Source organism: Ranitomeya imitator, unplaced genomic scaffold (assembly GCF_032444005.1).
Source record: "Ranitomeya imitator isolate aRanImi1 unplaced genomic scaffold, aRanImi1.pri SCAFFOLD_1022, whole genome shotgun sequence".
In the NCBI taxonomy this organism is placed as follows: Eukaryota; Metazoa; Chordata; class Amphibia; order Anura; family Dendrobatidae; genus Ranitomeya; species Ranitomeya imitator.
The window spans coordinates 14,473-29,628 of NW_027194807.1; the positions used below are offsets into that span (position 1 = coordinate 14,473).

Consider the following 15,156-nt stretch of genomic DNA (forward strand, 5'->3'; position numbering starts at 1 on the left):
GTTTCCACGTCTCAGAGCTCGTTCTTGTATTTTTTGGTATCTGTCAGATCACTGTGTGCGCTCTGATCGCTAAGCACACTGTGTTTCTGGATTGCCTTCATAACACCTGTCATTAGCAAATATAACAATACCCTACACTCTATAATCTACACTCTATACCCTACACTCTATACCCTACACTCTACACTCTATACCCTACACTCTATACCCTACACTCTATACTATACACTCTGCACCCTACACTCTATACCATACACTCTATGCCCTACACTCTACACTCTATACCCTACACTTTATACCCTACACTCTACAATCTATACCCTACATTCTACACTCTATACCAAACACTCTATACCCTATACCATACACTCTATACCCTACACTCTATACCTTACACTCTATACCCTACACTCTATACCCTACACTCTATACCCTACATTCTACACTCTATACTCTACACTCTATACCCTACACTCAATAGCCTACACTCTATACCCTACACTCTATACCATACACTCTGTAACCTACACTCTATACCATACACTCTACACCCTACACTCTATACCATACACTCTATACCCTACACTCTATACCCTACACTCTATACCATACATTCTATACCCTACACTCTACACTCTATACCCTACACTCTATACCCTACGCTCTATACCCTACACTCTATACCTTACACTCTACACTCTATACTGTACACTCTATTCCATACACTCTATACCCTACACTCTATACCCTACACTCTAATCCCTACACTCTACACTCTATACCCTACACTCTATACCCTACACTCTATACCATACACTCTATTCCATACACTCTATACCCTACACTCTACACTCTACAATCTATACCCTACACTCTACACCAAACACTCAATACCCTACACTATATATCAGGAATTGCGGTCTGCAGAGTTCCCACGTCTCAGAGCTCGTTCTATTATTTTGGGTTATTGTCAGATCACTGTATGTGCTCTGATCGCTATGTACATTGTGTTACTGAATTGCCTTTCACAACAGCCAACACTGCTACCTGTATTAACCCTTTGGGGGGGAGAGGGCGCGGGGGGCTCAAAGAGGGGGGAGAGGGCGCGGGGGGTGAGTATGGATAGATAGGGGGGACTATTATGGCGGGGGGGGTGAGTACCCCTGCTGGGGGCATTATTTTTGCAGTCGGTGTCAGGTGCGGCCCGCTGGGGGCATTATTGGTGCAGACGGTGTCACGTCCGGGTGCATTATTATCTGTTACACACAGTTGAGGAGACCCTCACTAACCTCTACCTCATTTACCCGCAGTGCTGACTGGCAGCGTGAAGACCCTCGTTAAGGGCGAGGAGGAGGGCACTCTGCTCACCAGCATCAACATCATACAGACCTACAAGGAGGGAGATCTGAACATCCAGGAGGCTGGGAAGATAATGAGCGTTCAAATCATCGAGTGCCCCAAGTGCCCCATCCTGAAGAAAGGTGTGTACTGAGCGGTGCGATGTGCTGCAAACATGTACAGGGGTGGAATACTCTGCAGATTTGCTGTATATCAGGCCGGCCTCACACTCAGCGTATGAAAATACGGTCCGTATATTACGGCCGTAATACGCTGAAAAGTCACGAAAATAGTGGTCCGTAGCTCCTCCGTAGGCAGGGTGTGTCACCGTTTTTTGTGCATGGCATCCTCCGTATGTAATCCGTATGGCAGCCGTAATGCGTGTTTTTATCGCAGGCTTGCAAAACCGACATACGGCTATACAAGGGATCCATGTGTAAAAAAAAAAAACATATATACTGTATATATATATATATACAGTGGGGCAAAAAAGTATTTAGTCAGTCAGCAATAGTGCAAGTTCCACCACTTAAAAAGATGAGAGGTGTCTGTAATTTACATCATAGGTAGACCTCAACTATGGGAGACAAACTGAGAAAAAAAAATCCAGAAAATCACATTGTCTGTTTTTTTTTACATTTTATTTGCATATTATGGTGGAAAATAAGTATTTGGTCAGAAACAAACAATCAAGATTTCTGGCTCTCACAGACCTGTAACTTCTTCTTTAAGAGTCTCCTCTTTCCTCCACTCATTACCTGTAGTAATGGCACCTGTTTAAACTTGTTATCAGTATAAAAAGACACCTGTGCACACCCTCAAACAGTCTGACTCCAAACTCCACTATGGTGAAGACCAAAGAGCTGTCAAAGGACACCAGAAACAAAATTGTAGCCCTGCACCAGGCTGGGAAGACTGAATCTGCAATAGCCAACCAGCTTGGAGTGAAGAAATCAACAGTGGGAGCAATAATTAGAAAATGGAAGACATACAAGACCACTGATAATCTCCCTCAATCTGGGGCTCCACGCAAAATCCCACCCCGTGGGGTCAGAATGATCACAAGAACGGTGAGCAAAAATCCCAGAACCACACGGGGGGACCTAGTGAATGAACTGCAGAGAGCTGGGACCAATGTAACAAGGCCTACCATAAGTAACACACTACGCCACCATGGACTCAGATCCTGCAGTGCCAGACGTGTCCCACTGCTTAAGCCAGTACATGTCCGGGCCCGTCTGAAGTTTGCTAGAGAGCATTTGGATGATCCAGAGGAGTTTTGCGAGAATTTCCTATGGTCTGATGAAACCAAACTGGAACTGTTTGGTAGAAACACAACTTGTCGTGTTTGGAGGAAAAAGAATACTGAGTTGCATCCATCAAACACCATACCTACTGTAAAGCATGGTGGTGGAAACATCATGCTTTGGGGCTGTTTCTCTGCAAAGGGGCCAGGACGACTGATCCGGGTACATGAAAGAATGAATGGGGCCATGTGTCGTGAGATTTTGAGTGCAAACCTCCTTCCATCAGCAAGGGCATTGAAGATGAAATGTGGCTGGGTCTTTCAACATGACAATGATCCAAAGCACACCGCCAGGGCAATGAAGGAGTGGCTTCGTAAGAAGCATTTCAAGGTCCTGGAGTGGCCTAGGCAGTCTCCAGATCTCAACCCTATAGAAAACCTTTGGAGGGAGTTGAAAGTCCGTGTTGCCAAGCGAAAAGCCAAAAACATCACTGCTCTAGAGGAGATCTGCATGGAGGAATGGGCCAACATACCAACAACAGTGTGTGGCAACCTTGTGAAGACTTACAGAAAACGTTTGACCTCTGTCATTGCCAACAAAGGGTATATTACAAAGTATTGAGATGAAATTTTGTTTCTGACCAAATACTTATTTTCCACCATAATATGCAAATAAAATGTTAAAAAAAACAGACAATGTGATTTTCTGGATTTTTTTTTCTCAGTTTGTCTCCCATAGTTGAGGTCTACCCATGATGTAAATTACAGACGCCTCTCATCTTTTTAAGTGGTGGAACTTGCACTATTGCTGACTGACTAAATACTTTTTTGCCCCACTGTATATATATATATGTCAGTAGACACATACAGTGGGGCAAAAAAGTATTTAGTCAGTCAGCAATAGTGCAAGTTCCACCACTTAAAAAGATGAGAGGCGTCTGTAATTTACATCATAGGCTGACCTCAACTATGGGAGACAAACTGAGAAAAAAAAATCCAGAAAATCACATTGTCTGTTTTTTTAACATTTTATTTGCATATTATGGTGGAAAATAAGTATTTGGTCAGAAACAAAATTTCATCTCAATACTTTGTAATATATCCTTTGTTGGCAATGACAGAGGTCAAACGTTTTCTGTAAGTCTTCACAAGGTTGCCACACACTGTTGTTGGTATGTTGGCCCATTCCTCCATGCAGATCTCCTCTAGAGCAGTGATGTTTTTGGCTTTTCGCTTGGCAACACGGACTTTCAACTCCCTCCAAAGGTTTTCTATAGGGTTGAGATCTGGAGACTGGCTAGGCCACTCCAGGACCTTGAAATGCTTCATGTTGAAAGACCCAGCCACGTTTCATCTTCAATGCCCTTGCTGATGGAAGGAGGTTTGCACTCAAAATCTCATGATACATGGCCCCATTCATTCTTTCATGTACCCGGATCAGTCGTCCTGGCCCCTTTGCAGAGAAACAGCCCCAAAGCATGATGTTTCCACCACCATGCTTTACAGTAGGTATGGCGTTTGATGGATGCAACTCAGTATTCTTTTTCCTCCAAACACGACAAGTTGTGTTTCTACCAAACAGTTCCAGTTTGGTTTCATCAGACCATAGGACATTCTCCCAAAACTCCTCTGGATCATCCAAATGCTCTCTAGCAAACTTCAGACGGGCCCGGACATGTACTGGCTTAAGCAGTGGGACACGTCTGGCACTGCAGGATCTGAGTCCATGGTGGCGTAGTGTGTTACTTATGGTAGGCCTTGTTACATTGGTCCCAGCTCTCTGCAGTTCATTCACTAGGTCCCCCCGCGTGGTTCTGGGATCTTTGCTCACCGTTCTTGTGATCATTCTGACCCCACGGGGTGGGATTTTGCGTGGAGCCCCAGATCGAGGGAGATTATCAGTGGTCTTGTATGTCTTCCATTTTCTAATTATTGCTCCCACTGTTGATTTCTTCACTCCAAGCTGGTTGGCTATTGCAGATTCAGTCTTCCCAGCCTGGTGCAGGGCTACAATTTTGTTTCTGGTGTCCTTTGACAGCTCTTTGGTCTTCACCATAGTGGAGTTTGGAGTCAGACTGTTTGAGGGTGTGCACAGGTGTCTTTTTATACTGATAACAAGTTTAAACAGGTGCCATTACTACAGGTAATGAGTGGAGGAAAGAGGAGACTCTTAAAGAAGAAGTTACAGGTCTGTGAGAGCCAGAAATCTTGATTGTTTGTTTCTGACCAAATACTTATTTTCCACCATAATATGCAAATAAAATGTAAAAAAAAACAGACAATGTGATTTTCTGGATTTTTTTTTCTCAGTTTGTCTCCCATAGTTGAGGTCTACCTATGATGTAAATTACAGACGCCTCTCATCTTTTTAAGTGGTGGAACTTGCACTATTGCTGACTGACTAAATACTTTTTTGCCCCACTGTATATGTATACAGGTCCTTCTCAAAAAATTAGCATATAGTGTTAAATTTCATTATTTACCATAATGTAATGATTACAATTAAACTTTCATATATTATAGATTCATTATCCACCAACTGAAATTTGTCAGGTATTTTATTGTTTTAATACTGATGATTTTCGCATACAACTCCTGATAACCCAAAAAACCTGTCTCAATAAATTAGCATATCAAGAAAAGGTTCTCTAAACGACCTATTACCCTAATCTTCTGAATCAACTAATTAACTCTAAACACATGCAAAAGATACCTGAGGCTTTTATAAACTCCCTGCCTGGTTCATTACTCAAAACCCCCATCATGGGTAAGACTAGCGACCTGACAGATGTCAAGAAGGCCATCATTGACACCCTCAAGCAAGAGGGTAAGACCCAGAAAGAAATTTCTCAACAAATAGGCTGTTCCCAGAGTGCTGTATCAAGGCACCTCAATGGTAAGTCTGTTGGAAGGAAACAATGTGGCAGAAAACGCTGTACAACGAGAAGAGGAGACCGGACCCTGATGAAGATTGTGGAGAAGGACCGATTCCAGACCTTGGGGAACCTGAGGAAGCAGTGGACTGAGTCTGGTGTGGAAACATCCAGAGCCACCGTGCACAGGCGTGTGCAGGAAATGGGCTACAGGTGCCGCATTCCCCAGGTAAAGCCACTTTTGAACCATAAACAGCGGCAGAGGCGCCTGACCTGGGCTACAGAGAAGCAGCACTGGACTGTTGCTAAGTGGTCCCAAGTACTTTTTTCTGATGAAAGCAAATTTTGCATGTCATTCGGAAATCAAGGTGCCAGAGTCTGGAGGAAGACTGGGGAGAAGGAAATGCCAAAATGCCTGAAGTCCAGTGTCAAGTACCCACAGTCAGTGATGGTGTGGGGTGCCATGTCAGCTGCTGGTGTTGGTCCACTGTGTTTCATCAAGGGCAGGGTCAATGCAGCTAGCTATCAGGAGATTTTGGAGCACTTCATGCTTCCATCGGCTGAAATGCTTTATGGAGATGAAGATTTCATTTTTCAGCACGACCTGGCACCTGCTCACAGTGCCAAAACCACTGGTAAATGGTTTACTGACCATGGTATTACTGTGCTCAATTGGCCTGCCAACTCTCCTGACCTGAACCCCATAGAGAATCTGTGGGATATTGTGAAGAGAAAGTTGAGAGACGCAAGACCCAACACTCTGGATGAGCTTAAGGCCGCTATTGAAGCATCCTGGGCCTCCATAACATCTCAGCAGTGTCACAGGCTGATTGCCTCCATGCCACGCCGCATTGAAGCAGTCATTTCTGCCAAAGGATTCCCGACCAAGTATTGAGTGCATAACTGAACATTATTATTTGATGTTTTTTTTGTTTGTTATTAAAAAACACTTTTATTTGATTGGATGGGTGAAATATGCTAATTTATTGAGACAGGTTTTTTGGGTTATCAGGAGTTGTATGCCAAAATCATCAGTATTAAAACAATAAAAGACCTGACAAATTTCAGTTGGTGGATAATGAATCTATAATATATGAAAGTTTAATTGTAATCATTACATTATGGTAAATAATGAAATTTAACACTATATGCTAATTTTTTGAGAAGGACCTGTATATATATTATTACTTCATACAGCGCGAGATAGCAGAAAGCCGGTAATTCAATTACCGGCATTTGCTTTCTCCTTCCTAAACCCGACATGATATGAGACATGGTTTACATACAGTAAACCATCTCATATGACCATTTTTTTGCATATTCCACACTACTAATGTTAGTAGTGTGTATATGCAAAATTTGGCCGTTCTAGCTAGTAAAATAAGGGGTTAAATGGCAGAAAAAATTGGCGTGGGCTCCCGCACAATTTTCTCCGCCAGAGTGGTAAAGCCAGTGACTGAGGGCAGATATTAATAGCCTGGAGAGGGTCCATGGTTATTGGCCCCCCCCTGGCTAAAAACACCTGCCCCCAGCCACCCCAGAAAAGGCACATCTGGAAGATGCGCCTATTCTGGCACTTGGCCACTCTCTTCCCATTCCCGTGTAGCGGTGGGATATGGGGTAATGAAGGGTTAATGCCGCCTTGCTATTGTAAGGTGACATTAAGCCTAATTAATAATGAAGAGGCGTCAATTATGACACCTATCCATTATTAATCCAATACTAGTAAAGGGTTAAAAAAAACACACACATTATTAAAAATTAATTTATTGAAAAAATCACAAAGGCTGTTGTATTAATTTATTCTACTCTCAATCCACTCACTGAAGACCCTCGATCTGTAAATAAAAAAAAAATAATAAACCAACAATATACATACCTTCCGAGGATCTGTAAGGTCCAACGATGTAGATCCATCTGAAGGGGTTAAAATATTTTGCAGACACGAGCTACGCTAATGCAGGCTGCTCATGTCTGCAAAACCCCGGCGAATGAAGGTAAAGTAGGTCAATGACCTATATTTAGCTTCATTTGCGGTGAGGCACCCTCTGCTGGCTGTTCCTAGATCGTGGGAACTTTCCTAGAAAGCTCCCTGGCTTGAGTTCATATGAGGACAACCAGCAGAGGGCGCCTCACCGCAAACGAAGCTAAATATAGGTCATTGACCTACTTTACCTTCATTCGCCGGGGTTTTGCAGACATGAGCAGCCTGCATTAGCGGAGCTCGTGTCTGCAAAATATTTTAACCCCTTCAGATGGATCTACATCGTTGGACCTTACAGATCCTCGGAAGGTATGTATATTGTTGGTTTATTATTTTTTTTTAATTTACAGATCGAGGGTCTTCAGTGAGTGGATTGAGAGTAGAATAAATTAATACAACAGCCTTTGTGATTTTTTCAATAAATTAATTTTTAATAATGTGGGCTTTTTTTTAACCCTTTACTAGTATTGGATTAATAATGGATAGGTGTCATAATTGACGCCTCTCCATTATTAATTAGGCTTAATGTCACCTTACAATAGCAAGGTGGCATTAACCCTTCATTACCCCATATCCCACCGCTACACGGGAATGGGAAGAGAGTGGCCAAGTGCCAGAATAGGCGCATCTTCCAGATGTGCCTTTTCTGGGGTGGCTGGGGGCAGATATTTTTAGCCAGGGGGGGCCAATAACCGTGGACCCTCTCCAGGCTATTAATATCTGCCCTCAGTCACTGGCTTTACCCCTCTGGCGGAGAAAATTGTGCGGGAGCCCACGCCAATTTTTTCCGCCATTTAACCCTTTAATAACTAGAACGGCCAAATTTTGCACATACACACTACTAACATTAGTAGTGTGGAATATGCAAAAAAAATTGTGATATGAGATGGTTTACGGTATGTAATCATGTCTGATATCATGTCGGGTTTAGGAAGGAGAAAGCAAAAGCCAGTAATTGAATTGCCGGCTTTTCTCTCTAACACCGCTGCGTATTCCTCGCTAGTCACACTGCTGGTCCGTGTGTAATCCGTATTTTTGGGGCTTCCATAGACTTTCATTGACGTTTTATTTGCGCAATATGGTGACAAACGCAGCATGGTGCGATTTTCTACGGCCGTATAATACTGATCAGTTTAATACGGCAGATAGGAGCAGAGGCATAGAGAATAATTGTGCCGTATTTTTAGCGAGTTTTACAGACGTAGTTTCTGCGCTCTTACGTCCGTAAAACTCGCAAGTGTGACGCCGGCCTCAGGAGGTGCAGGGGCGATGTGCTGCAGACATGTACAGGGGTCAGGGGTAGAATACTTTGCAGAGTTGCTGTGTATCAGGAGGTGCAGGGTGCGATGTGCTGCAGACATGTACAGGGGTGGAATGCTCTGCAGACCCCCGTGTCAGTCGGTAGAGATTCTCTGCAGGAATGCCCGGTGTGTGGCGCTGAACCATCTCTGTATCTGCAGGCGCCAGTTATCTCTTCATGGGGAAGGTGGACGACTTTGGCCGCGGTCGGATCGTCGGCGACAGTTTTGTCATCAGTTACCGCGCTCAGCAGCATCAGATCCTCACCAGCATCGCCAAGAAGCCCTGCTAGAGGCCGCCGTGAAGTTAGTGCCGGCGCCAGGATCCCGCTGCCATGTTGCTATGGCGACAGCCTTCTTCCGCCTTGCCCTCCATATTGCATCTGATGTCTTTTCTGTACTCCTCCTCAACTGAAATAAACGGACCACAAACCATTCTGCTCCAATGTGTCTGCGCGTCACCGCCGTATGTACGTCCCCTGCAGGCATCGAGCCATCAGAGACTGATAACAGAGGACAATAGGGAGCAATTGTATCACCAAAGTCACTATGTCCACGCGTCACCGCCGTATGTGCACCCCTGTGCGAGCTGTCAGACTGATAACAGAGGACCATAGGGAGCAATGGTATCACCATAGCCAATGTGGGAAAATACCGGAGACAGTGGAGTTCTACGGCTCCAGGGCAAAATAATGCCACCAAACCAATAGGACCACCGCAGAGAGCCAGAATATGACCACCATCCGGTGACTAAATAAAACCCACCAATAATACCGCATAAAATAATGCCACATACCGTAATAACATATACTACGCTGACTTAATACCGCCATACTGATCATTAATTTTGCAGTCTGGTATCTGGCAGATGACACTCTGCAGAGACTCTGTGTCTGCAGACTTTTAAATCCTTATACCTTGCAGTGCACACGCTGTCAGCATTCATTGATACCGCTGGTGAGAGTCGGCAATTTGCACGCTTGCATTCATGTGCCGATTAGATGTGCTCAGCTTCCCTAAATTCACTTATAGAGAGGTAGATCAGGCAAATGAGCGAATCCCCGGAACAGACTGGCAACAGTGGTGATTACTTAAAGTGTGCACAGTCACAGTGTCTCTGCAGAATTTCTCAAGAAGAAATGACTACCCTTTTAATAAAAAAACACACTACTAATACTAAATTTATCACCAGTGACATTATACACAGGAGCTCTGTATATAGTGTACAGGTAATACAGTGATCACCAGTGACATTATACACAGGAGCTCTGTCTATAATGTCTGTGTACAGGTAATACAGTGACCATCAGTGACATTATACACAGGAACTCTATATATAGTATCAGTGTACAGGTAATACAGGGATTACCATTGACATCATACACAGGAGCTCTGTATGTAGTGTATAGTGTAGAGGTAATACAGTGATCACCAGTGACATTATACACAGGAGCTCTGTATATAGTATAGTGTATATGTAATACAGTAATCACCAGTGACATTATACGCAGGAGCCAGGTATATAGCGTACAGGTGTTACAGTGATCACCAGTGACATTATGCACAGGAGCTCTGTATATAGTGTACAGGTAATATAATGATCACCAGTGACATTAGACTCAGGAGCTCTGTATATAGTGTATAATGTACAGGTAATACAGTGATCACTGGTGACATTATACACAGGAGCTCTGTATATAGTTTACAGGTGTTACAGTGAACACCAGTGGCATTATACACAGGAGCTCTGTATATAGTGTACGGGTAATACAGTGATCACCCGTGACATTATACACAGGAGCTCTGTATATATTGTACAGATAATACAGGGATCACCCGTGACATTATACACAGGAGCTCTGTATATACATAGTGTATAGTGTACAGGTAATACAATGATCACCAGTGACATACACAGGAGCTCTGTATATATTGTACAGATAATACAGGGATCACCCGTGACATTATACACAGGAGCTCTGTATATACATAGTGTATAGTGTACAGGTAATACAATGATGACCTGTGACATTATACACATGAGCTCTGTATATAGTGTACAGGTAATACAGGGATCACCAGTGACATACACAGGAGCTCTGTATATAGTGTATACTGTAGAGGTAATACAGGGATCACCAGTGACATTATACAACTGAGTGCTGTACATAGTGTGTAGTTTACGTAAAATACAAGGATCACTAGTGACAATTGTAAGGCAGTGACTTTTGTGTCTGTGCAGCAATGGGGCCATGATCCAAGAAAGTTTAACTTAAACGTCTTTTATTTTCCAACATACAAACAAATCCAAAACTTTATTCTCTGTTTCCCTTCACCCCCTATCCTGTTTGCACCTTCATGACCAGGCCAAATTTTAAAATTCTGACCACTGTCACTTTATGAGGTCATAATGCTGAAACTGGTCAGTGGATCTCACTGATTAGGAGACTGTTTTATCATGAGATATTGTACTTTATAATAGTCATAAAATTTATTCAACATGATTTGCGTTTATTTGTGAAACAATCAGAAATTTGGCAAAAATTTCACAATTTTCTAACTTTTAATTTTAATTTCCTTAAATCTGAGAATCACATCACACAAAATAGTTAATAAATAACATTTCCCCCATGTCTACTTTACATCCGCACAATTTTGGAACCATACTTTTTTTTCGTTAGGAATTTAGAAGGGTTAAAAGTTGACCAGCGATTTCTCATTTTTCCAACTAAATTTACAAAACTATTTTTTGGGGGACCACCTGACATTTGAAGTGACTTTGAGGGGCCTATATGACAGAAAATACCCAAAGGTGGCACTATTCTAAATACTGCACCCCTCAAGAAGTTTATTTACCCTTTAGGTCAGTGGTTCTCAACCTTTCTAATGCCGTGACCCCGCAATACAGTTCCTCATGTTGCGGTGACCCCCAACCCAAAAAATAATTTTGGTGGCTACTTTAAAACTGTAATTTTATTAGTTATGATTCGGAATGTAAATATCTGATATGCATTATGTATAGAGGTAATACAGAGATCACTGGTGACATTATACACAGGACCTCTATATAGTATACAGTGTATAGTGTCAGTGTATAGGTAACACTGACTCACCAGTGACGTCTCTAGGTGAAGTCCTTCATCTTTCATCCAGCACAGACCGCCATCATTCCTTCCAGCCAGGACTCGTTTCTGCAGGAAATAACACAGTTATCTAGAGCTCCGCTTGCAGAACACATTACTTAATTTTTCACAACTTCTACATTACACCACATGAAGATAAAAAGGCGATATAGTGTCACTCTGCACAGTAACAGGACCGCCCCCCCATTTAAAACAGTATACTCAAAAAATAAAATAAATACATCACTGCAGTAATAATATCCCTTAATTATCCCCTATTATGCCTATGGTAACACTATTCCCCACCCTGGCCCCGTCTATCTCATTCCTGGCTCCAGCCATATGTTCTCGCATCCTGCCCTCATGAGTATCCATTCTACTCCATATGATCTCCCCATCCTGCCCCACCAGCCTCCATCGTATCCGTCCTGCCCCATGATCCAATCCTGCCCCGTGTCTCCAATCATGCCCCGTATCTACATTCTGCCCATGCCTCAAGTCCTGCCCCCAGTGTGTCCAGCATATTACCCCCATGTTGTCCAGCAATCTGCCCCAGTGTGTCCAGCATATTACCCCCAGTGTGTCCAGCAATCTGCCCCAGTGTTCAGCATTGCCCCAGTGTGTCCAGAAGTCTGCCCCAGGGTCTCCAGCATTGCCTCAATGTGTCCAGAAATCTGCCAAAGGGTCTCCAGTATTGCCCCAGTGTGTCCAGCAATCTGCCCCATAGTCTCCTGTATTGCCCCAGTGTGTCCAGCAATCTGCCCCATGGTCTCCAGTATTGCCCCAGTGTGTCCAGCATTCTGCCCCATGGTCTCCTGTATTGCCCCAGTGTGTCCAGCATTCTGCCCCATGGTCTCCTGTATTGCCCCAGTGTGTCCAGCAATCTGCCCCATAGTCTCCTGTATTGCCCCAGTGTGTCCAGCAATCTGCCCCATGGTCTCCTGTATGGCCCCAGTGTGTCCAGCATTCTGCCACATGGTCTCCTGTATTGCCCCAGTGTGTCCAGCAATCTGCCCCATGGTCTCCAGTATTGCCCCAGTGTTTCCAGCATTCTGCCCCATGGTCTCCTGTATTGCCCCAGTGTGTCCAGCATTCTGCCCCATGGTCTCCTGTATTGCCCCAGTGTGTCCAGCAATCTGCCCCATGGTCTCCTGTATTGCCCCAGTGTGTCCAGCATTCTGCCACATGGTCTCCTGTATTGCCCCAGTGTGTCCAGCAATCTGCCCCATGGTCTCCAGTATTGCCCCAGTGTGTCCAGCAATCTGCCCCATAGTAGTCTCCTGTATTGCCCCAGTGTGTCCAGCAATCTGCCCCATGGTCTCCTGTATTGCCCCAGTGTGTCCAGCAATCTGCCCCATAGTCTCCTGTATTGCCCCAGTGTGTCCAGCAATCTGCCCCATGGTCTCCAGTATTGCCCCAGTGTGTCCAGCAATCTGCCCCATAGTAGTCTCCTGTATTGCCCCAGTGTGTCCAGCAATCTGCCCCATGGTCTCCAGTATTGCCCCAGTGTGTCCAGCAATCTGCCCCATGGTCTCCTGTATTGCCCCAGTGTGTCCAGCATTCTGCCCCATGGTCTCCAGTATTGCCCCAGTGTGTCCAGCAATCTGCCCCATAGTCTCCTGTATTGCCCCAGTGTGTCCAGCAATCTGCCCCATGGTCTCCTGTATTGCCCCAGTGTGTCCAGCAATCTGCCCCAAAGTAGTCTCCTGTATTGCCCCAGTGTGTCCAGCAATCTGCCCCATGGTCTCCTGTATTGCCCCAGTGTGTCCAGCATTCTGCCCCATGGTCTCCAGTATTGCCCCAGTGTGTCCAGCAATCTGCCCCATAGTAGTCTCCTGTATTGCCCCAGTGTGTCCAGCATTCTGCCCCATGGTCTCCAGTATTGCCCCAGTGTGTCCAGCAATCTGCCGCATAGTCTCCTGTATTGCCCCAGTGTGTCCAGCAATCTGCCCCATGGTCTCCAGTATTGCCCCAATGTGTCCAGCAATCTGCCCCAGTGTGTCCAGCATTCTGCCCCATGGTCTCCTGTATTGCCCCAGTGTGTCCAGCATTCTGCCACATGGTCTCCTGTAATGCCCCAGTGTGTCCAGCAATCTGCCCCATGGTCTCCAGTATTGCCCCAGTGTGTCCAGCATTGCCCCCAGACAGTCAGACATAAAGAAAAAAAAAAAAAAGTAAAATCCTCACCTCTCCCGTTCCTAGCGCAGGTCCGGTGCAGCCAGTCAGCGTCTCTCCGGCTCTGCGACGCTCAGGACAGAGAGGCAGAGCGGAGCGCACAGTAGTGACGTCATCGCGCCCTCTGCTCTGAGACGTCGCAGAGTCAGAGGACGCTGCAGCTGCCGGCGCCGCAGGAACCAATAGAGGTGAGTATTAGAGCGGGGGCGGGGCCCGGGGGTGGGGGGAGCTGGCCCTGGTCGTGGTGGCGGACGGCGCCGCCCGAAGATTTAAAGGGGCGTCTTTTTTTTTTTCTTCTTCTCCCCCCTTCCTACGCCACTGGTGGCGACCCCTGTGCTTTGGTCGTTCGACCCCCCTCGGGGTCGCGACCCCCAGGTTGAGAACCGCTGCTTTAGGTGCTTCACAGGAACTAAAGCAATGTGGAAGGAAAGAATGAACATTTAACTTTTTTCACAAAAAGTTTATGTTATACCCATATTTTTTATTTTCACAAGAGTAACAAGAAAAAACGACCCAGAACATTTGTTGTGCGATTTCTCGAGTACAGAGATACCCAATATGTTGGGGAAAACTACTGTTTGAGTACACGGCAGAGCTCGGAAAGGAAGGAACACTGTTTGACTTTTTTTAATGCAAAATTGTCTGGAATTGAGATCGGACGCCATGTCACATTTGGAGAGCCGCTGATGTGCCTAAACAGTGGTACCCCCGCACACGTGACCCAATTTTGGAAGCTATACCCCTCAGCGAACTGATCTAGATATGTGCTGAGCATCTTGAACCACCAGATGCTTCACAAAAGTGTATAACACACAGCCGTGAAAATAAAAATCTATTTTTTTCACAAGCATGATCTTTTAGCCGTCATTTTTTTTTTATTTTTACAAGGGTAAGACCCCAAAAATTGTTGTGGAATTTCTTTTGAGTACGCAGATACCTGCCTGGCTGGGGGGACGGGCAGGTGGTGAGCGGCCCACTGCGGGACTTAACGCTGGCTCCTTGGGAGGTCTGTTCTAGACCCCCCCCCTCTTCTTGAGTAACATCATCTTCCACCTCCTCCCCACCATCCGTGGCATTGTCCATCTCCCTGCCTCTGGCCCTGCCACCGGCCATCCTTGTA

At 45.0% G+C, this 15,156-nt stretch overlaps 1 long non-coding RNA gene across 1 annotated transcript; it reads left to right on the forward strand.

The window, feature by feature from the left end:
- Nucleotides 1-1,315: 1,315 nt before the first annotated feature.
- LOC138656349 (uncharacterized) lies at nucleotides 1,316-9,185 on the forward strand. The gene is made up of 2 exons (XR_011316914.1): nucleotides 1,316-1,481; nucleotides 8,902-9,185. It is a non-coding gene; the product is annotated as an uncharacterized lncRNA (long non-coding RNA).
- The last annotated feature ends 5,971 nt before the right edge of the window (nucleotides 9,186-15,156 follow it).